Below are 24860 nucleotides of genomic sequence, written 5' to 3'. Positions count from 1 at the left end.
TATTGAAGTCTTCTTCTCTTTCCTTCGGTCAGGTTGCTGGGTGATGAACTGGGATTCCTCTCGTCCTCTTGCTTATGCTTCGACACTCGGTCTCGGGTGAACACTGGATGGTGGGGGTACCTGCGAAGGCACTCCGACGCTCAAGTCAGTAAAGCGGGTGGTCAACTCTCAGGTAGGTGAACAATAATAAATGACATACCTTACTCCTTGGGATGCATGCTATTTATATTATTCTAATAGGCCTATCTTGTTGGGCTCGTTTATCGAAGTGGATACCGCTTAGGGTTGCATTACCTAATTCTTAATGATGAGTTAACTTCACTGATCTTGGTTTGAGCGTTAACGATAATAGGGGTCGGCCGTCGGCCAAGTTCCCCTCGGTATGGGTTGCCATCGGCCAAATTCCCATAGTCTCGGTCGTTTCGGCCAAGTCTTCTAAGGTCTCGGCCAAGTCTTCTAAGGTCTCGACCAAGTGGGTCGTCAGCCTCGTCATCTCGGCCAAATCTCTCAAGTCTTCGCCAGGTTTCCTTGGTCTCGGTCAGGTAGACTCGGCCTCGGGCAGCCAGGTGGGTCTCGGCCTCGTCCATACCGGTACACTTGCCCCCCAGGCTCGAGGGCAGATATGTTAGATGTGCCTGATGAATTTTTGATGATGGCTGTCGGTCGGTCTCCCTTGACCATGCGGTTGTTTCTTTTCTCGAGGTATGACGTGACCTAGATGGCGTGACGTGACCCTAGGCGACGTGACATGATTGGCATTAATGAGGGGTTTTTTTGGACGGGAAGCATTGTGGGTCGCTGGATCCAAGAGATCTTAACGGTTAGGATTGATTTGACGCTTCGAATTCCGAGGCCCATGGGCCCAATAAATAGGGGTCTCCACAGTGCCGTGACGTTGTGTTTTCATTTGTGAGCCTGTCTGATAGTCGAGTGTTCTTCCGGCCCTAGCTCTCGCCCTCTTTTACTAGGTTCGGCCTCGTCCAATATTTACAAGGTTAGTGATGTTGACCGTGTCTTGGCCAACGTCTTCTTCGTCCGACCATTCTTCCCCCTCCCTCGGTCGCCCCTCCCCTACCCTTGGGCTTTCTTCCTCTTCTTCTTCTTCGTCAACCTCTTCTTTTTCATCTACCACCGATTCTTTGTCGGTTGGAGTGGCCGAGGCGCCACCCATGGTAGAGGTAGTTAGGGAGGACGACCCGGTTAATGCTGTTGACCGGTCGGACTCTCCCCCAGCTAACGTCGTCGACCAGTCGGATTCTCCCCCGGCCAACGTTTTCGGCCGGCCGGACTCTCCTCCGGCCAACGTTATCGACCGACCGGACTCTCCCCCGACGGCCATTCCGCTCGTGGATCTTAGTTGGGTGGTTCCTAGAGTTGTTGAGTTCTCGTTCACTTATGATGCCGAGAAGTCTGTGCCCAAGTTTTTGGCCAAGTACTCGGTGTTGAAGGCGGGCGAGGACTCCGACGATTCTAGGGATCCAGACTACTTTAGGATCTTGCCTTGCGGGTCAACCGAGAGGGAGTGTATGGACCAGGCTGGTGTCGGTCCTCCCTTTTTTACATGTACACTTGCTTCTTTTCAAATCTTCATGTGTCCCTCCCCTTCGATAAGTTCACAATGGGCGTCCTTCGGGCGCTCAACGTGGCACCCACCCAAGTGCATCCAAATACGTGGGCATCCCTTCAAGCGTTTCGCTTGTTGTATGACGCCATGCGGCTTCGCCCCACCCCTTCTTCTTTTCTTTACTATTATGGCTCTCATCCCGGTCGCCTTGCCTCTTGGCTTTTTAGCCGGTCGGCCAGGGCACGTCTTGTTCGACCCTTTTGCAGTCTCGTATAAGAGGTTTAAAGAAAGGTTCGTCAAGGTCGTCATTCAGCCCGAGGCGACGACCTTTTTCTTTGACCGAGCCGGTTGGTCTCGATTCCCCTTGCATTGGACCTCCAAACCCAAAGATTTTAAGTTTTGGCTGAGGCCGACGAGGAGTGAGGAGGAGGTGGAGATTCTCTCCTTCTTCGACGCACTCCCAAGGAAACTTCCTTGCCAATCACTGATCGGTGCATATACCGAGACAGCGCATTGGGCGACTATAAGGGGTATGGGCTCGTCCTTTGTTGTGTCGGTCGGCAATTTCCTTTTCGTTTTCTAACATATGTTTTTTGATTTGCAGCTATGATGGTTCAAGAGAAACCGGCCGGCACTAGCGTCCTCGACGAATATCGGAAGAGGGCAGCTGACCGAAAGGGAAGTCGAAGCATCAACGTTCTCCTTGTGAACGCCCCGGCCGCCCCTGGTGCTGAGAGGGACTCGACCGGCCCTTCCCGCATGTCCAAGAAGAGGACGAGGGATGGTGGTAACATTGCCACCACCACTCGTTCCCCCAGCTTTCTTCCGACGCCGCCTCCCCGTCGTGAGATGTTCGAGGCGGACTCTCTCTCTCCTCGGCACGCCCCTAGAGCTCATGTGTTGGTCCATTGTTCTTGTTGAGCACGGGATCGAAGGCCGTGACCGGCACGCCGAGGACCTTTCTCGGTTGGAGCAAAAGCTGACCGAGGCTCGCGAGAGCTTGAAGTGATCCTTGGCTGCCAATGATGACCTCTCGGCCAGCGCTGCCCGGGAGGCTGGTAAGAGGGAGCTCGCCGAGAAGGATGTTGCCGAGGCGAGGCGGCTTTTGGCCTTGGCGAAGGAGGAGGCTTCGAGGGCGGTAGTTGAAGCTGTCAAGGTGAAGAAGATGGCCGAGGAGAAGCTCTCGTCCTCGGCCGCTGAGTTGGCCGCCCTCCAAATTGCAAAGGAGCAAGTCGAGGCAGAGCTCGACCAAAACTACGAAGAGTCGGAGGAGCTACTTAAGCATTGCTTCGACCGAGCAGTGCGCCAAGCCCATGTTCTTTATGGGGGTTGCCGGCCACTGGTGAATGTAACATGGACTACGAGGTTCACCATGGTCGGTTGGTTCCGAGTGTCGAGGTGGGGGCTTTGGCGACACAGGAGGTTCCGTCGGCCGGGACCCATGAGGGGGAGGTCGGCCGTTTAATTTTGATGTTTAATCGAACAAGTAAAAATGGGTGGTCGGCCATTTAATTTTGATTTTTAATCGAGCAAGTAAGAAATGGGCGGTCGGCCATTTAATTGTGATTTTTTGATCGAACAACTATAAGATGGGCGACCGACCATTTATTTATGATGCTTAATCGAATAAGACTGGGCGGTCGACCATTTCTTGTGATGTTAATCGAGCAATTGTGATTGGCGGTCGACCATTACGATTGTTAAATCGAGCGGGTTGATTAGGGCGGTCAACCATTACTTGCAATGTTAATCGAGCAAGTGTGATTGGCGGTCGACCATTACTTGCGATGGTAATCGAGCAAGTATGTTTGGCGTTCGGCCATTACTTGCGATGGTAATCGAGCAAATGTGTTTGGTGGTCGGCCATCACTTGTGATTGTAATCGAGCAAGTCTGTTTGGCGGTCGACCATTACTTGCGATGTTAATCGAGCAAGTTTGGGTAGTCGGTCTCGGCAGGGTATGTCGGGTCAAGAAGTTGTAGAAGAATAGTGCCAACACTTTGATGAAAACGCCTCGTTAAAACCTTCCTGGTTGGGTGAGGAAAGAGTGCGTTATTTTATTAACTTTAGCTGTAATAGAACTTGAGGTGCGTGGCATTCCACGTCCTCGGTACAATTTTTCCTGAAAGCCATTCTAAATGATAAGCTCCCCCATGTGCGACTTCTCGGACTCGGAAAGGACCCTCCCAGTTGGACGAGAACTTCCCTTCATTCTTTTTCGCATCACTGCGCATTCTCCAGACGAGGTCGCCCTTCTGGAAACTTCTCGGTCGGACCTTTGTGTTGTACCGTCTGGACGCCCGGACTTTGCAGGCAGCCTCCCGAATCCTACTTTTGTCACGAAACTCACTCACCAGATCGAGGTTGATCGCTAGGCTTTCCTCGTTTAGGGTGAGATCGAACATCTGCCGTTGTATGGTGGGCTCGGCCACCTCAACTGGGATCATGGCCTCGGTCTCGTATGTCAGGCTGTAGGGTGTCTCTTGTGTGGTGGTTTGGGGGGTGCACCTGTACGCCCAAAGTACCTCGATCAGCTCCTCGGTCCATCGGCCCTTTGCTTTCCCCAACCGCTTCTTTAGCTCGTTGAGTATGACCTTGTTGGCGGCCTCGATCTGCCCATTGGTTTGCGGGTGTTCTACCGAGGTCGTAATGGACTTGATGCCCAAGTCGTCATAGAAGGACTGTAGGCCTCGGTCAATGAACTATCGGCCATTGTCAGTTATTATCGTGTGCGGGACGCCAAATCGATAGACAATGCTCCTCCACACAAAGTTTTGCACGTTTTTTTGCTGAAATGGAGGCAAGGGGCTCGGCCTCGATCCATTTGGTGAAGTAGTCGACTCCCACCAGGATGAACTTGGTCTGCCCTTTTCCCGGGGAGAAGGGGTCGATGATGTCCATCCCCCAAATGGCGAACGACCATGGGGAGGTGATGTTGTGCAGCTCTTCCGGCCTTGTGTGGTGGAGGGGGTCGAACTCTTGGTACTTGGTGCATTTCTTTACGTATTCGGCGCAGTCGCCTAGTATGGTCGGCTAGTAGTAGCCGACCCTCAGAACCTTGGCGGCCATCGTCCTCGCCCGGACGTGATTTCCGCAGATCCCCTCATGGATCTCGGCCAGAATGTACTCGGCCCGTTTGTTGGTGATGCATTTTAGCAGGGGGGTCGAGTAACCTCTTCGGTACAGATCTTCGTTGATCATGGTGTACCAGGCGCATTGTTGCTTCATCGCCTTTTCTTGGTCGGCCTTGCATGTGCCGTCCGTGAGGTACTGGATGATGGGTGTCATCCAGTTCTCGGTCTCGGCCTCTTCGATAGCCAGGCATTCAGCCTCGGCCTCAGTCACACTAGGGTGTCTCAGCCATATTTGTATGACTGACCTCTGGTGACTCTTTTTCTTGGTGACCGACAGCTTGGACAGGATGTCGGCCCTTTTGTTGTCCTCCCTCGGTATGTGCTCCAAGGGTGCCTTGTTGAAGCGGGCGATGCTGTTTTTGGCCGCGTGGTAGTATCGCTGCAGCAGAGGCTCTTTAACTTCGAACTCTCCATTGACCTGGCCGACCATCACCTGGGAGTCGCTTCTGCATGTAACTTCGCGTGCTCCCATGTCGTAGGCTAGGTTCAGCCCAGTTAGCAAGGCCTCGTACTCGACCTAGTTATTGGTCGCCCGAAATTCGAATTGGAGGGCTTGTTCCAGGAAGAGGTCGCCCAGCCCCTCTAGGACGACTCCCGCTCCACATGCTGTTTTATTTGAGGAGCTGAGTGTCCACCCGCCCGAGAGGGTGGGTAGTGGTGTCAGCTCGGTCGAGAAGTCGGCCAGGCATTGAGACTTGATGACGCCCCTCGGTTCGTAGCGTATGTCGAACTCGAAGAGTTCGACTGACCAACCTATCATCCTCCCTGCAAGGTCCCGCTTAGACAAAATTTTAAAAATAGGGTAATCGGTTCTTACAATTATCGAGTGATTTTGGAAGTAGGGGCACATCCGTCTTGCTATGAGGACAAGGGCGAGAGCCACCTTCTCTATCATTTGGTACCTGGTCTCGGCCGAGTGGAGGGTTCGGTTGACGAAGTACACCGGTCGCTCCTCGCCCCCGGTCTCCTGTACCAGGGCAGCGCTGACTGCTTCCTCTGAGACTGCCAAATATACAAGGATCGGGTGGTCGAGTCTCGACTTCTGGATGACGGCCGGGGATGTGAGGAATTCCTTGAATTGTTTGAAGATTTCCTCGCATCGGTCGTCCCAGGCAAATATTTTGCCCTTTCGGAGTAGCTGGACCATCGGCCTCGTCCTCTCGGCCAGGCAGGGGACGAACCGGGAGAGGGCGGTCAGCCGCCTTAGGAGCTGTTGTACCTCCTTCATGCTGTTCCGACTTCTCATGTTGAGTATGACCTGACATTTGTCGGGGTTGGCTCCTATCCCCCGGTGGGTGAGCATGAAGCCTAGGAACTTCCCTCCCTCGACCCCGAAGGTATATTTTTCGGGGTTGAGCTTCATGTTGACTCCCCTTAAGGCCTTGAAGACCTCGTCCAGGTCCTTCAGATGTTGATCGAATGAGTCGGACTTCACGACTATGTTGTCAACGTACACTTCTACTGCCCGGCCGATTAGGCCTTTGAAGATTTTGTCCATGAGGTGCTGGTAGGTCGCCCCTGCGTTCTTGAGGCCGAACGGCATGACCTCGTAATAGTAGTTGGCGTCGGCCGTCATGAAGGTCGTTTTCTCCTTGTCCCTCGGGTGCATGCTTATCTGGTTATAGCCAGAGTAAGCGTCCAAGAAGCTCATAATTTTGTGGCCAGCCATGTCGTGTATCGGGCCTCCCTTATGAACCCGGCCGACAGGAGCTTGCCGACCTCCTCCTTCCCCGCGAGTCGCTTTTCGTCGCCCAAGTCCCTCTTTTTTTGGGAGATCGGGCGGGCTTCCTTGAATATTGACAATCGATGGATGATGACATCCGGGCTCACCCCCGGCATGTCGGCTGGCGTCCATGTGAACATGTCGATATTCTTTTTCAACGCGGCGTGCATGATCTTGGCCTCGGCAGCTGCCAAGGCTGTTCGTACAGCCGTGTTGTGCTCTTCGTTGAGGAGGGGGACTCTCCTCAGCTCCTCTCTCGCCTCTAGCCTGTCCTCGGTCGCCCGGGGGTCGAGGTCTACCAACGTCACGGTTGGCTCGATCTTCCTCGGTCGGTCCTTCTTAGGGGAGCGGTCCTTTTGGGAGGACTTTCTCACCCTGATGGGAGAGGTGTCGGCCCTTAAAGACTCCACCCGGAGGCTCTCGGTGTAGCACTCTCGTGTTTCTTTCTGGTCTACGTGGACCGTGAGAATGTCCCCTGTCCTTGAAGGGAATTTCATTGCGAGGTGAGGGGTTGATACTATGGCCATTAGCCGGTTGATGGATGGTCGGCCAAGGAGGATGTTGTAGGAGGTGTTGGCGTCGATGACCAGGTATCAGATTTTGATGGTCATGGTGTTCTTCCCCTCTCCGAAGGTGGTGTACAACTCGATGTAACCCTTGGTACTCACCATCTCGTCCGAGAATCCTACCACGTGGTCGTCGTATGGCATCATCTCGGCCTCAGCTATCCTCATGGCCTTGAAAGTTTTCCAGTAGAGGATGTCTACCGAACTTCCTTGGTCCACAAGGGTCTTTCGTATGGTGAATCGGTCTATATCGACCGCTATCACCATCGGGTCGTCCTGCTGGCGGTAGTCTACGCCCTTAAAGTCCTCGTCCGTGAAAGTGATGGGTGGCATCCTTGGTCGGAATGACACTGCGTTTACCTAGTGTACCACCCGGAGGTGCTTATTCCGGGCGTTGTTCATGCTTCCTCCCCCGACGAAGCCACCGGCTATAACCTCTCGGTTGCCTCTCCTATCGGCCTCCCTTGGGGGGTCGTCCCTTCAGGGGGGGGGGGGGGGGGGTCGTCCCTCGCGGGTTGTCGGTCGCCTCTGTTATCTTGGTCATTTCGGCTGCGTTGAGGTGACCTCATCCGCCTCGGTGGATCCGCCCGGCAGGGTGGGTCTCGGCCATTCCTGACGAAACAGCGGAGATGTCTAGCCTGGATAAGTTCCTCGATCTTATCTTTAAGGGCCTGACACTCCTCGGTTGAGTGTCCGGTGTTTTGGTGGTACCGACAGTGCTTCCTCCTATCGACATTATTTAGGCTGGCCACCTTCCTTGGAGGAGGAATCAACTCGGCATTGAGGGCCTCGTCCAGAATCCTCCCCCTCTCGGTCGTCAGGGGTGTGTATCTTGAGAACCGGATTGGCCGGTCTCGATTGTCCCGGCGCAGTCATTTCCTTTACTCAGCCGCGCCTGGCGGTCCTTTTCTTCCCTGTTTTTCTCCCCACCCGGCCTCGGCACGGGCCTGGTTGCAGAATTCTCTTAGCTCTTCCAACTGCATGTACTTAGCAGCTCTCTTTCCCAGCTCGTCCAGGTTGTCGGCCGGCTGCATGCATATGTTGTCGGCAAAGGGTCCCGGACGCAGGGTCGTCAGTATGTGGTGCATGGCAACGTCCGGGCTCAGGTTCCGGATGCTCATTGCCACCTTACTGAACCTATCAACAAAGGTTCTCAGTGACTCTCCCTTCTCCTGGCGGATGCCTACCAGGGCAATGGAGGTTAGGTTGTGCGGCCGGCTGGTCGCAAACTGAGTTTCAAACTTTGCTACGAGCGTGGCAAAGCTATCGATGGAGTTGGGTGAGAGCTTGGTGAACCAACTAAGGGTTGCTCCCTTCAAGGATGTGGTAAATACTCGGCACAACACAGCGTCGTCCGAGGTGTAGAGACTCAAATGGGTGGTGTAGGCGTCCATATGCTCGTCCGGGTCGGTCGACCGTCATATCTGTCTCGGTTGAAACCCTTCCACTTCTCAGGCTGTGGGACTTCGATGATGGTGTTAGTGAAGGGATGTCGGCGGTTCAGGTCGGCTGTCAGGGTCGTCCGGGTGGACCTGATTAAGCGCGACTCGTCGCCCATCTCGGCCTCTCGGGGAGGGGTCGGCCTCTCATCCCCTCGACCACATCTGGGTCGGGGGGAGAGGTGTAGGACTTGTCGACAACGTTTGTCGGTATGACAGAGGGTCCTCCTTCTCCCAGCTTCTTTTTCATTTCTTCGTTCTCCCTACGGAGAACTTGCAACTCTTACTCATTTCTTTGAGCAGCCTCTTCGGTCTTCCTTCTCATCTCGGCCATCTCTCTTTGGAGAGACAACAACAACATCGTCTGGTCGGCTTCTGTCATTCTCTCCATGCTTCTAGTTGAGACCATATACTTTTTTCCTTCAGCTAGTTTCCCTCGGCCCCACGGTGGGTGCCAATTGTTCCTATTAGGGAGATGGGACCTAGAGAACTATTGAAGTCTTCTTCTCCTTCCTTCGGTCGGTCAGGTTGCTGGGTGATGAACTGGGATTCCTCTCGTCCTCCTGCTTCTCCTTCGGCACTCGGTCTCGGGTGAACACCGGATGGTGAGGGTACCTGCGAAGGCACTCCGACGCTCTAGTCAGTAAAGCGGGTTGTCAACTCTCAGGTAGGTGAACAGTAATAAATGACATACCTTACTCCTTGGGATGCGTGCTATTTATATTTTTCTAATGGGCCTACCTTGTTGGGCCCGTTTATCGGAGTGGATACCGCTTAGGGTTGCATTACCTAATTCTTAATGATGGGTTAACTTCACTGATCTTGGTTTGAGCGTTAACGATAATAGGGGTCGGCCGTCAGCCAAAGTTCCCCCCAGTATGGGTCCTCCATCGGCCAAATTCCCATAGTCTCGGTCGTTTCGACCAAGTCTTCTAAGGTCTCGACCAAGTGGGTCGTCGGCCTCGTCATCTCGGCCAAATATCTCAAGTCTTCGCCAGGTTTCCTTGGTCTCGGTCAGGTATACTCGGCCTCGGTTAGCCAGGTGGGTCTCAGCCTCGTCCATACCGGTACACTTGCCCCCCAGGCTCGAGGGCAGATATGTTAGATGTGCCTGATGAGTTTTTGATGATGGGTGTTGGTCGGTCTCCCTTGATCGTGCGGTTGTTCCTTTTCTCGAGGTATGACGTGACCTAGATGGCGTGACGTGACCCTAGGCGACGTGACATGATTGGCATTAATGAGGGTTTTTTTTGGACGGGAAGTGTTGTGGGTCGTTGGATCCAAGAGATCTTAACGGTTAGGATTGATTTGACGCTTCGAATTACAAGGCCCATGGGCCCTATAAATAGGGGTCTCCACAGTGCCGTGACATTGTGTTTTCATTTGTGAGCCTGTCTGATAGCCGGGTGTTCTTTCGCCCCTAGCTCTGAGATCTAAGTGACTTCTCGCCCTCTTTTACTAGGTTCGGCCTCGTCCAATATTTACAAGGTTAGTGATGTCGACCGTGTCTTGGCCAACGTCTTCTTCGTCCGACCATTCTTCCCCCTCCCTCAGTCGCCCCTCCCCTACCCTTGGGCTTTCTTCCTCTTCTTCTTCATCTACCACCGATTCCTTGCCGGTTGAAGTGGCCGAGGCGCCACCCATGGTAGAGGTAGTTAGGGAGGACGACCCGGTTAATGCTGTTGACCGGTCGGACTCTCCCCCAGCTAACGGCCGGATTCTCCCCCGGCCAACGTTGTCGACCGGCCGGACTCTTCTCCGGCTAACGTTATCGACCGGCCGGACTCTCCCCCGACGGCCATTCCGCTCGTGGATCTTAGTTGGGTGGATCCTAGAGTTGTTGAGTTCTCGTCCACTTATGATACCGAGAAGTCTGGGTGGACTTTCTTTAAACCATTTTGGGTGAGAACAGCTAACATCTGGACTCGCCAGATAGCAAAGCTAATTTTACCTTCAAATTTCTCAATATCCAATTTTGACATTATTGAACAACAAATCCTGGTTGAATTATCGAAAAGCTCTGATACCAATTTGTAGGGATATCGTGTGCGGAAGCGTAATAATTTCAACCAAAGATTATGAGAAATTAAAGTAACAAGTAAAGTGAGAATGATACCAGAATTGTTTGGGTTCAAAACCCCTTTAAATAGAGGTAAAAACCCATCGGCGAGAGAGCCAAAACTTCCACTATAATGGTATTGGGAGTACAATGAATTCCTCTCAGGCTAATAGATAAATAGCCCCAAAACAAATTCTCTCTATATGGGTTAAACATTTACACCCAAGAGAAAAAATAGAGAGTGTAGGAAAAGAGAGAGGAAGCAAGTGTGTTGCTGTTTGTTGTGTGTTACATTGCTTGAAGGAAGCCACTATATATAGTGGTTCTAGGAGACAACAATAATAAATACAATTAATGGTAATTAACCTCCCTTTGATGACAATTAATTGTAGTAAGAAACCTCCATTTGATGACAATTAATTGTGGCAAGTAACCTCCCAATTATGTCAAGAAAACGGAAAGGTAAGTTATAACCCACAAATCTCCACCTTGACTTGGCTTTGACTGGAGCACTCTTTCGCCATGAAGCCTTGATTAAGTATGGATAATACCAGCTAAGTTCAGGCAATGATCGAACTTAGCCGATGGAAGTGGCTTGGTTAACATGTCTGGAGGATTTTCAGCCGTATGAATTTTTTCAACAATTATATCTCCTGTATCACCAATGTCTCGGATAAAATGTGTTTAATTTCAATGTGCTTGGTCCTTGAGTGATACTTGTTGTTCCTGGTTAAGTGGACAGCAGTCTGACTATCACACAATATAACAAGAACATCTTGTTGAAGACCAAGTTCACTTACCAAGCCTTGAAGCCATATAGCCTCTTTCATACCTTCTGTAGCAGCAATATATTCTGCTTCATTGGTGGACAAAACCACAATGGCTTGAAGTGAAGAATACCAACTGATAGCAGACCCACATAGGGTAAAAATGTAGGTTGAAAGTGACCTTCTCCAATCTAAATCACCACCATAGTCAGCATCAACATAGCCAACTGCTCCTCCGGGATCGGCTCTATGTTGATCAAATACCAAACCAAGATCGGGAGAACCTTTCAGATAGCGAAGTATCCATTTAACGGCTTCCCAATGTGCCTTTCCTGGATTATGCATGAACTTGCTAGCAATGCTAACAACATAAACTAAATCAGGTCTATTACATACCATAGCATACATGAGACTTCCAATTGCATTTGAATACGGGACCTGTGACATGCGTCTTTTGTCCTCGTCTGATTTTGGACACTGATCTGATGACAACTTGAAGTGGGCGGCAATTGGAGTATTAATAGTTTTGCAATCTCGCATTCCAAATGTGTCAAGCATCTTAAGAACATACTTCTTTTGTGATAGAAAAAGTTTTCCAACTTGACGATCTCTATTGATCTCCATTCCCAAAATCTTGTTGGCAGGACCTAAGTCCTTCATATCAAATTCACTGCTAAGCTGGGCCTTTAACTTGTTAACTAAATATTTATCTCTTGCGGCAATCAACATGTCATCAACATATAACAACAAGTATATAAATGACCCATTAGATGTCTTTTGAAAATAAACACAGTTATCATAGCTACTTATGGAGTATCCATGTCCAATCATGAAAGAATCAAACCTCTTATACCATTGTCTTGGTGATTGCTTCAAGCCGTAGAGAGATTTCTTCAAACGACATACATGGTCCTCCTTTCCAGGAACAACGAACCCCTCAGGCTGCTGGATGTAAATCTCTTCCTCAAGATTACCATGAAGAAAAGCAGTTTTCACATCTAACTGTTCCAACTCCAAATCATACAAGGCAACTAAAGCAAGTAATATACGTATTGAAGTATGACGAACAATAGGAGAAAATACTTATTTAAAGTCAATACCTTTCTCTTGATCAAAACCTCTTACAACAAATCTTGCTTTATTCCTTCTACTCTCAACATCAGAGATCCCTTCTTTTCTCTTAAAGATCCACTTGCAACTAATGACTCGTTTTCCTTCTGGTAACTTCACCAATTCCCATGTTTCGTTTTTGAGAAGACTCTCAACTTCTTCTTGCATAGCAACAATCCACTTTGTTGAGTCGTCATTAGAGATAGCTTCAGAGTAATTCTTGGGTTCACCTTCTTCACCCATCTCTTGTGCAATAGTTAAAGCATAAGCAATGTTGGCAAATTCTACAATTAATCTTTGAGTTGGTTTTCTTGGTCTCTATTGTGGAAGTTCTTGAGCCATAGACCACGACTGTAGTAACCCTCGTCGTTTAGGTGGACATTGCTCATGTGGACTCAAATGTTCATTTGTACCATCAATACCAGTGACTTGATCATCTTGAGTACTGGAGGAATTGGGAACATTTTCCTCATGAGCAGGTGTTTTAATCTCAAACTCCACCTTCTCTCGAGCATCTTCCTGATCACCTGTATCAATTGAGGAAATGACAATATCTTTTACAAAAGAGAGCATAGCATTTTCATTAAAGGTCACATTCCGATTGTGAATTACTTTATGACATTCTGGGTCATACAAACGATAGCCTTTAACCTCTGAGCCATAACCCAAGAAAATGCACTTCTTAGCACGAGGTTCTAATTTTCCCTCGTTTACATAAGAATAAGCAGGGCAACCAAATATTTTAAGATTAGAATAATCAAAAGGGTTACCTGACCAAACTTCTTCTGGAATGTTGCAATCAATTGATCTGTTAGGAGAGCGGTTTATCAGATAACATGTCGTTGAAGCTGCTTCAGCCCAAAAAGATTTGCTCAAACCAGAATGGGAGAGCATGCCACGAACTCTCTCCAGGATAGTTCTATTCATTCTTTCTGCAACCCCGTTCTATTGTGGAGTACTTGGGATGGTGAAGTGTCTGGAAATGCCTTCCTTTTTGCAGAAATCATTGAATTCATTCGAACAAAACTCAAGGCCATTGTCTGTCCTTAACCTATTTATCTTCTTGCCAGTCTGATTCTCAATCAATAATTTCCACTCTTTAAAAGTGGAAAATGCTTCATTCTTATGTTTGAGAAAATACACCCACAATTTTCGTGAGAAATCATCAATAATTGTCATCATATAACGACATTTACCTTTGGAGGGAACTTTTGACGAACCCCAAATATCCGAATGAATATAATCCAAAGTACCTTTGGTTCTGTGTATGGCTTTAGAAAAACTAACATTTTTCTGCTTACCAAAAATGCAATGTTCACAGAAATCAACCTTTCCAGTACAGTGGTTACCAAGGTGACCCTTCTTCTTGAGAATTATAATTCCCTTCTCACTCATGTGGCCTAATCTCATATGCCACAACTTGGTGTTATCTTTTGTTGGGTGAGGCAACAGCTGCAGAGCCTGTAACAGTTGAACCCTGTAGCACATACAAACTATCACATCGAATTGTCTTTAGTAACACAAGAGTTCATTTAGACACTTTTAAAACTCCACCTTCAGCTGAGTATCTACACCCATGAGATTCAAGGGTGCCTAAGGAAATGAGATTTCGTTTCAACTTAGGGACATATCTGACACCTGTTAAAGTTCTAACAATTCCATCATGTGTCTTGATTTTTATTGTTCCTTCACCAACAACTTTGCATTGAGCATCGTTTCCCATCAAAACAAGACCATTATAAACTGGTTCATGTGTGGTAAACCAATCTCTATTGTAAGACATGTGAAAAGTACAACCAAAATCAAGAATCCATTCATATTTAGACCTTTGTTCAGTGTTGGAAGCTACAAAACAATCCCCATCAGATTCAGTTTCAACAATACTAGCTTCGGCAAATTTTTCTGGTTGTTTACCATTTCCCTTATCTTCTCTATCTTGCTTATTTTTCAATTTATAGCATTCAGAGATCTCGTGTCCCTTTTTCTTGCAATAACGACAATATTTGGAGTTCTTGCCTATAGATTTTGACCTAGATTTATACTTATTGTTCCTACGTTTCTCTTGGTTTCTCCCACTAACTACTAATCCTTCACCAGAACTTTCAGAATGAAAGTGAGTATCAAATTTTTCTTTGGCTAGTAAATTAGTCTTGACATCATCAAAGCGTAAGGTAAGATAATTACCATATAACATAATTTCTTTGAATTGTCGATGCGAGGGTGGTAGAGAAAAAATAAGTAGAACGGCTTTATCCTCATCATCAATTTTAACATCCAAATTTTCCAAATCAATTATGATGGAATTAAATTCATCAAGGTGAGATTGGTTGGGAGTACCTTCGGACATTCGGAGTGTAAAAACTCGCTCCTTTAACCAAAGTTTGTTTGCAAGACTTTTGGTCATGTATAGAGACTCCAATTTACTCCATATGCCTGCTGTAGTTTTCTCGTTGATGACCTCACGCAACACCTCACGGGACAAGCATAACTGGATTGCAGACAATGCCTTTTCATCCATCTCATCCCACTGCTCCTCTGTCATAGTGGTTGGTCTCATCATTTTACCTGTCAAAACTTTCTTTAAACCATTCTGGGTGAGAACAACTAGCATCTGAACTCGCCAGATAGCAAAGCTGATTTTACCATCAAATTTCTCAATATCCAATTTTGACATTATTGAACAACAAATCCTGGTTGAATTATCGAAAAGCTCTGATACCAATTTGTAGGGATATCGTGTGCGGAAGCGTAATAATTTCAACCAAAGATTATGAGAAATTAAAGTAACAAGTAAAGTGAGAATGATACCAGAATTGTTTAGGTGGAAAACCCCTTTAAATAGAGGTAAAAACCCACCGGCGAGAGAGCCAAAACTTCCACTATAATGGTATTGGGAGTACAATGAATTTCTCTCAGGCTAATAGATAAATAGCCCCAAAACAAATTCTCTCTATATGGGTTAAACACTTACACCCAAGAGAAGAAATAGAAAGTATAGGAAAAGAGAGAGGAAGCAAGTGTGTTTCTGTTTGTTGTGTGTTACATTGTTTGAAGGAAGCCACTATATATAGTGGTTCTAGGAGACAACAATAATAAATACAATTAATGGTAATTAACCTCCCTTTGATGACAATTAATTGTAGTAAGAAACCTCCATTTGATGACAATTAATTGTGGCAAGTAACCTCCCAATTATGTCAAGAATACAGAAAGGTGAGTCATAACCCACAGGGTACATAAACTTCATTTTATTACATGTTCTAAATTAGGTTGTTGAAGCTTGTGTATTGTAGCTTGTTCTTGTGTTAGATCCTTTTCAAAATATGTTTTGAATTTACGTTAGCATATTTTGTTGTTGTACTCAAATTTTTTGGAAAAGGACATTTTTTTTCTATGCTCCTTCACTTCTCTTCTGACAACACCATTTTGACCAAACAAAATCTGATGGTCTGTGCACTATGTCATAGTGATTCTATGAATATGTCCTAGATCACCTCTTATAACTCTTAAACGTCTTACATTTTGTAATGTATCTTGTGTTGAATACACGTGTATCATGTTTAAGGTTATTTACATTTTGCTCTTTTAAGTCTTCAACTAGATCATGTTCAGGTATTATCTACATCCTACATCTTTTGCAAACTCAATGCATTTTATTGTTCTCTTCATCTCCTGTGGATAAGCGTTTAATGCTTTAAGCTTATTGAGTCTAAAACTTCTATGACTATATCTGGTTTTTGTATCTTATGTGTGACACTTAGTTAAAAATTCATCTAATGCTTGTTTCAAATTAAGCCAAGTAGTTAAGCACACCAAAAACATGGTGTTTTGTATTATTATCAAAATCATGAATGTCTTAATTAAGCACGAATTTCAGATTAAGATTGTGTGTTATCATGTAAATATTCATCTATGCCTTAACACTTAATTGAATCAGGTTGCTAATTTCACACTCTCATATCATTACCACTAAATAGTCATTTTTTATACATACATACATGCATACATACATACTCACATACATATATATATATATATATATATATGTTCTCGTCGGTTTACCTTCGAGTTGACTGGATGGGCAAGCTCCGCTTCTAATATGCCTCCTCTTGGTGTACTGGAACAACACTTCGTTGAGATAGAGCGAGCTCTACCTGTTGATCACACTTCAACGATCAAGTCAGTGAGAGCATACAAAATAATAATCAGTTTCAGTCTCTAGTACTCAGAAACCGCATCCCTTTACCGAGGGTCTCAAACCCCTTTTATAGTTATTCCTCTAACAACTAGGGATTGGGGTTCATATTGGAAAAATAGGGATTGGGGTTCATATTTCTCACTCTTTTGTATTTTTATTAGCATGACAATATTGTGTGCTTTGATTGATATTGATACCCGTATAAAAATCATTTATATCGATTCCTCGCATATAAAATCATTAAGATGCTACCAAAATATCGATTCCTCGCATATTTATAAAAAAAACTTATCAGTCAGATCATACGTTGATAGCAATTAACATTTCAAATCTATTTCTAGCATTCAAATATGTTAAGCATTATCATTTGGGTTAGACACTTAGAAGTACTTTTCAGTCAAATCTAAATTTCGAGATCAAGGCGAACAAGCATTACTAACAAAATGATAATATCAATCATTAATCAAGAACAAAACATTATGTTTAGATATCACCTCAATACATAAGAGTTTGAACAGATTACTCCCAATCCCAAAGGGTAGAATTAGCCACACACGATGCCTGCAGGGAGAGCGAGAAAAGAAGATTCCAAATATTTCTCCTTGACAGCTACCTCCTCTAGGGTTTTCTAACACCTTTTATTCTCCCAATTGCATTACAATTCACTCAGTGGTGTTTTCTTCTCAATCTTGCACACTAGGATTGTGCCTTAAGCCTCTTATTTAACCTAATTTTATTGGGCTTAAGTGACTTCTCACTTGGGCGCTAAAATGTAAAAAGGCCTAACATTACTGGAGCAATCTCGCTCAAGTGAGAATGAGCTCGCTTGTGCAAGATCCACTGGTGGCGTCTTGGCTTTTTTGTGAGTTTGGGGCAACTTTGGAGATGCTGGTGCGTTCCAACTTCCCCTTTTAGTTTGGGGCAGTTATCTCCATTCTTTCCTAAAATAATGAAATTAACACAAAATTGAGAATAAATCGTTCTTATTTAAATTGAAATCATAAAATATGTAAAAAGGTATTATTTAATACATTAGGGGTTATTTTACACTTATTTTATCATTTAATACCCATGAGTGCCTGTATTTTATTATGAAATATTACTGAAATTTGACACTTATCACTAATTCTACCCTTTGAGATTGGGAGTAATCTATTCAAACTCTTATGGATTGAGGTGATATTTAAACATAATATTTTGTTCTTGATTGATGATTGATATTGTCATTTTATTCTCAATGCTTGATTTATCATGATTGTGATCCTTATTTGACTAGAAAGTACTTCTAAGCATTTCACCTATATGATAGTACTTAACATATTTGAATGCTAGGAATAGATTTGAAATGTTAATTGCTATCAACATCTATTCGTAACGATAAAAAGTTTTTATAAAAATGCAAAGAATTTATATTTAAGAGACTATCTTAATAATTTTATATGCGAGGAATTGATATAAATAAATTTTATATGGGCATCAATATGAATCAAAGATAGAATATTATATGATTTTCATAATACAAAAGAGTGAGAAGGATGAACCCCAATCCCGAATCAAATAAGTTTTTACTTTGCTTTATTTACATTTTTGCAATCTCATACATAACAAACTTCCAACAAACTTTTATATATTATTTTCTATTTAGTGAATATTATACTTGAGAATTCAGTTGTTTCTTGTGGGTTTGATATCCGTCCTTAGGAACAAAATATTACTTCTTACATGGTACACTTGCCGTAAAATAGTCATCAACAAGCTCCTTAGGCGACCCAGTCTTTATGTTCAATCTTTAGATAGATAACATATCCAAAGAGAACATTGAAAATAAATAATGTTGCATAAATAATACTATCATATGAAAAAGAAACACATAAGAACAAACTCTCGACAAACAAAGAATGTTTTAGGTAAAGCTCGCAAAAAGAACACATTAGATAAATGATCAGATGATATAATTGAGAATGATCACAATAGACGATCCTAGTATTGATGAACTTATTAGAAGCTCATAACAAAATAAACCCCTTAGGCAACACAAAGCAGATGCACAAGTTTACGAGCATCGTATGCATGCTGGAACTTATATATTGTTGGGTTCAATAGTGTCAAAGTTCAAGAGGGGGGTTGAATTGACCTTTTAAAACTTTTGCACAAATTCAAATTTTATTACAGTACACAAAAATAAATCGATTTATTTAGAAATGAACAAATTTATTTTTACACTGTTTATGTATGAAAACGTTTATATCAGCCAATAAATTCTTGAAGTTTTGCAAATTGATTTGCAAGCTATACACACACTGATTTTTAACAGGATATTATGAAAAAAAAAAATCAGTGACCTTCAATTTTTTAAGCAAGTGATAAAGGTTCAATTACTAGCTTGACAATCAATTGAGTAACCTATCACAATCAAACTGTTCCAGTTGTATTTAACAGTTCATATATCTTCTTAACAGAACCAAACTGATTTTCCAAAAAATAAAAACAGAATGAACAAGCCCATAAAGAACATATTTATTTTTAATTAAACAAATTCAATTTCTGACAGATTAACATATAAGCAATAACCGAGTGCAGGGATGAAGAGAAATTGAACACACAAAAATTATACTGGTTCGCTCAAATGAGCTACATCCAGTCTCACCTAATCCAAGGTGAAATCCACTAAACAAATGTACCAAACACACTTACACAACCACTGTTCTTGAACCCTACAAGAACCTTGCCATAGATTTCAAGAAACACTATCAAGAAGAGTTTACAATCACACTTTTACAAGAATTGGAAATATGAAACAAATACACCTGATGGAGAATGCAAAAATTTGCCTTAGACTAGTAGAACAGATTGCTCACACAGTAGCAGCACCTCTAACCAAGCCTTAGAGACAACCAAGAACAAGCACACTTTGTGATTTGGAAAATCTTTCAAGAACACATGCTAATTCTATAAAAATCCTTAGTTCTCTGTTGTAAAACTTGTTTTCTCAATTGTATGATCAACCTTTAAACGCAGGAACTAACTCTCCTTTTATAGAAAAGCATCTTATAACTGATTTTCAAGAAACAGTTAAAGTTGTTATAAAAAGAACAGATTGAAAATAAAATGAACTGATTTATTTTCAAAGGTAGTTAGAAAATCTGTTATGTGAAGGAGACTTAGTCAAACACCCTGGTGTAAGGATAAAACATAAAAAGCCTTTTAAGGTAAACATGGCACCAGATTAAAAAGAATCTATTCATTTACAGATGAACAGATTTATTTTCAAAATGATAACAAAAACTTCTTAACAAGTGAAACACAGTCGTTTTGATGGATTGAAGACTTAGACAAAATACATGATGCACAAAACATGATTTTTGAAAACATTTAATCAAAGCATCAACTTAAGAAAAGAATATATTCATTTAGAAAATAACATATTTATTTTCTATGCAGTAAAGGATGTTTTTGTAAAAACATGTGAAAAACAGGTTCATAAAACTTGTGCTTGCTCTTATCATATGGTCAGGGGTTAAAAGGTGAGTTACCTAGCAAAAAGCATACTCTAAACAACCTCTAAACTATACCTAAGACATTTTTAGAGCAAATGTAAATACAAATGAAATTTACACAAATGGCTTCATCAAACATATGTCTTGAAGGGGTAGCAACCATCTTCAACATATATATCAGACGATACAGACATCGTCCAAGCGTCAGGAAGAATACGATAACATGGAAGTGTCTATGCTTGATCTTTACATTCTTAGAATATTTTATGACAATGCGTTTATCACCTACGAATAAAGACTAGGAAATATGTTAACATAGTTTTGACATTCACGAGATGAGAGTGAAATAATATTTCCATGAATTTTATCACCTACTTGTCACATACAGTGAAGAAAAATGACTCAGTATGAGTAATATGGGATGAGTTAATGAAGACTATGCACATTCTACCTATGGAAGATAATGATATGCTTTCGGTAAAGCAAATAATTGGGTGAGAAAAGTGGTGAAGAGGTTATTGAACCAAGTGGTGTTCAAGCTTTGATGAATCCAAATCCTTTTAAGGATGTTGAAGCCTCTGTTGTGCTTGATGTTGTTGTGCTGGTTTAAGACTTGTTCTGGGGTAGTTTATATGTTGTAATCCACCCTATGATTAAATCTAAAGTATTAGCATTCTCAATCTTTGTGAAAACAAAATGATTTCAAACTAAGTAAAAACAACTGATTGTTTTGTCGAAACAACCGATTGTTTGTACTTAGGTCTATTGAGAAAAAGTTTGAAAACTGTTTTGAATGGTTAAACTGTTAAGTACCAAAACAACCGATTGATTCGAGGAAACAATTGATTGTTTGTTTTGGGACCATAACAGAAAAACTGTTTTCTTTGACTAAGCTTTAAATGATTTAACTGTTTACGCTCCAGTCATTAAATGCTTTGACCAATCTTTTAATGCAATTTAAGAGTTTGTTAAGATTTGATAACAAACTACATCTTTGAATATATTCAGAAAAACAGATTTAAGAATTAAGAATCTTTGACAAAGTTTTTCTAAGAGAGTTTTTCAAAGTGTTGAGATTGCTAAGTTGTTTGTGATTGATCAAAGTGTTGGAATAGGATTCTTCTTGTATTGATTTCAGATTATCTTTTGTAACAAGTGTAATCCTTGTACTCTGTTGAACAATTTCGTTTCTATGTTTGATGAGATTGGTGATATTGGGTATTGTAACTAATGTTAAGGAAGTTTGTGTTTGGTTGAGTTATTCTTATCTTTTAATAAGGGGGAGAATGAATCCTTTAGGACATGGTATTGAGTGGAGTGATATGGTGGTAGATCTTACTCTTAGTTCTAAGCAGAGGTCTCTAGTAATTGATGTTACATTCTTTCGAATATGAGAATATTATAGCTCGAAATTGAAGAACAAAATGAGTCAGTGATGTTGACACCCATATATGACCATTAGAAAGTAAAAGAGGTTTTCCCAATAAATATGGGAAGAATCCATTTTGATTTAGTTATATCTATATCAAGGTTTGATGGATTCCATTTCTTTGTAAATTGGTGTTGCCTATATTAGTATAAGCTTGGACTGGATATCATGAATGTTATTAGAGATATGCTTGCGGAGAGGTTGGTTTGAGATGTCTCTGAGAATACAACAAAGTCGTAGATCATAAAGGTAAGTCACATGAAAATCTCTTAGGCAATTTGACAAGAACCTTTGAGCAAGAATATTGCAAAATACTCAAAGATAATGGGGTTGGCCTAGATAATCTATTTGAGATGGAGGAAAAATACATCAAAGCATTCATTGATATGAACCATGAGGAAGTTAGTCAAGCAAATAAAAAATAAACTCACCGTATTTTTTCATCTCTTCAGTTATCAACAACTGTGAGCCAAATCTTGAAAACTATGATGATTGAAGACATCTTCGATCAGGAAAACATCTGATGTAGATAAATGAAGAAGACCTTTAGATTTCCCTATGGATGATCACAATTTTCTGAAGTTACGTCATTCATTGGTGTAAGGAGAGCAATCATATCTAAGAATGACTCTAAAGTTCATAGGTCCTTATTAGATTCGCAAGAGAATAGGTTTTACTGCTTATCAACTTGTTTTGTCTCTTCCGTTAACTAACATCCATTATGTCTTTCATACATCATAACTAAGGAAATATATATAATTGGTCATAATCACATTCTAGTGTCTGATTTAGTTAAATAAAAGATCTCTCTTTTAAAGTGGAGTCAGTTAAAATTTTGGGTTCTCAAGTAAGGTAACTTCATGGTAGAAATATCAATATAGTTAAAGTATTGTGAAATATCATATGATGTAATTTCACTTGAAAAATAAAAGAAAAGATAAGATAATCATATTCTTATCTTTCTTGATAAGCTAATTTCCGAGGACAAGATTTTTTGAAGGTGGGGATACGTAAAAAAACAAGGAACTGAACCCCCCCCCCCCCCCCCCCCGTCGTCCTCACCTTCTTTCTTTTTCTCTTTCCCTCTCCCTTCTCTCTTAAATTTCTCTCCCAAGCCTCATCTATTCCAAAATCTGATCACACCATGTTGTAGCTGAGGAGTCAGGGTACATTTCTACCTAATCAGATTTTCAAATAGAGTAAGTTCAGTTTTACTCTAAAGATCCCTTATTCTTTGTTTTCCTCTATGATTTAGTCATCAATCTTAGTCACCAATTGAGAAAAATGTTTCTCTCAAGCTCATACTAAAATTCGGTAATGTTTGGATAACTTGCTCTAGGTTCCTAAATTTTGGAGTGGTTCCATCAAAATAAGGAATTTCAGGTAAAGGAAACTAACTTTAATTTTTAATAGCACCCTAGGCTAGAAAATCTTGATGTGGAGGGGACATGGTCCTAATATTCAATTTCTCTTGTAGGGATGTTGTGTGTATATATATATATTGTGTTGTTTGTTTATATATTATTTAAACTTGTAGAAATATTAGATTTTGATGGTTTAGTATTTAAGTGTCGTTTTTTTATGTTAAATAGAGTTTTGAATGTTGTGGATCACATTTTGAATGATATTGTGTGATGATGGTATGAAATTGAATTCATACATTTGGGATAAAGTATGGATTGATGATTGTTTGTGTATTAAGTATTGATGCCTATGTGGTAACAATATATATATACACACAACATCCCTAGGGATGTTGTGTTTATATATATATTGTGTTGTTTGTTTATATATTATTTAAACTTGTAGAAATATTAGATTTTGATGGTTTAGTATTTAAGTGTCGTTTTTTTTTATGTTAAATAGAGTTTTGAATGTTGTGGATCACATTTTGAATGATATTGTGTGATGATGGTATGAAATTGAATTCATACATTTGGGATAAAGTATGGATTGATGATTGTTTGTGTATTAAGTATTGATGCCTATGTGGTAACAAAGATCTCTGAGCTTCACTGATGATCTAAGTCACATAGACTAAGATATCAGGTGGTGAGAAGCTGATGGAGGAGTTCATGCACATCGTGACATATGAGATGCACAACTTGGGTTGTATTGAACTTACCTTGATCCATTCTCTTAGATTCATTGGTAATCTTTGGATCAGGTGTTAGTCTGTAGTAGGACTTACTTAATACGATTCTTCTGAAAGGTGTTAGTTATTATTATGTTTGTTGAATATCCTAGATGTGTAGATCCATGCAATATCTATGTGATTGTTTTATGTTGGGATTTGAAGAAGATTGAATAATTGAGAAATTGATCCATGTAATTTGGTTATCTCTTTTGATATAATTGTGTATATTATAAAAATTTATTTTCACTAGCTTACCCTTGTTTTTCTTGTTGTGTTGTGAACTTCGATGACTGTACTATGTACACGAGCAGATGATCGTACAAATGTCAGAGGTTCTGAAGGGCTTTAGGATATTATTTTGAACTTTACATTGTTAATATTTGTATTTCTATAAATCATAATCTTGTAATAGAAATATTTTGAAAAACTTCAAGTTTGTATAGAAATCAATAAACTTGTATTGTAATAGTTCGATGTATTTTCGGGGTGTTACATTTGTGATGAAAAAATAGATTTTATTAATTTCATACATTAACATTACATTTAAAATAATTAATTTTATTCATTTTTAATCATCATTATGAAAAATTATAAAAAATACTAATACAAAAACCTCTTCAGTAAATCTTTAATTTTAATTTAATTAAATTGATCAATTTTAAAATATTAGATTCAATGAAATACAATTTTGTAGAGCATCTAACTGAAAAAAAAAATTCTAACAAAAATATATTCCAACTAAGTGTGTATAAGATAGGAATATTATGTTGGGTATATTAGTGTCTAAGTTCAAGAGGGGAGGAGTGAATTGAAGTTATAAAATTTTCGCAAACACAAATTGGTTTACAATTATTCTGAAGAAAAAGAACAGATTGATATTGAAAAGAACAGATTTATTATTTAGCACACTTTATCAAAACCAAAGATGATTCAGATTAGTATTGAGATCAAACAAAGAAATTATTTAGAACCAATTGAATTATTTTTACAGCAGCTATAAGAACAGGATTTATACCAAGTGATCAACACAAGTTCTTTTAAAACAATTATTTAAAGATAATGAATCTTTAACAAGGTTATAATAAAGAAAATGTTTGTTCTTAAACCAGTCAACACTCATAAACAGAAAGCTTATTTGTGATTAACAGATTTCTCCAGTTCAAAGAAGAACAATATGATCAAGCCTAGAAATAACAGATTCAATTTTAAATGAATAGATTGATTTCCTGATAGATTA

General features: G+C 41.8%; 1 long non-coding RNA gene across 1 annotated transcript; it reads left to right on the top strand.

Annotated features, from left to right (window-relative positions):
- The first annotated feature begins 32 nt into the window (after window positions 1–32).
- Window positions 33–24145, top strand: LOC150025616 (uncharacterized). Its single transcript, XR_016514751.1, has 2 exons — window positions 33–172; window positions 23935–24145. It is a non-coding gene; the product is annotated as an uncharacterized LOC150025616 (long non-coding RNA).
- The last annotated feature ends 715 nt before the right edge of the window (window positions 24146–24860 follow it).

This window comes from Phaseolus vulgaris, chromosome 8, assembly GCF_051622355.1.
Source record: "Phaseolus vulgaris cultivar YP4 chromosome 8, ASM5162235v1, whole genome shotgun sequence".
In the NCBI taxonomy this organism is placed as follows: Eukaryota; Viridiplantae; Streptophyta; class Magnoliopsida; order Fabales; family Fabaceae; genus Phaseolus; species Phaseolus vulgaris.
The sequence above is the reverse complement of the archived record's forward strand: the minus strand, read 5'-3'. Positions and strand labels throughout refer to the sequence as shown.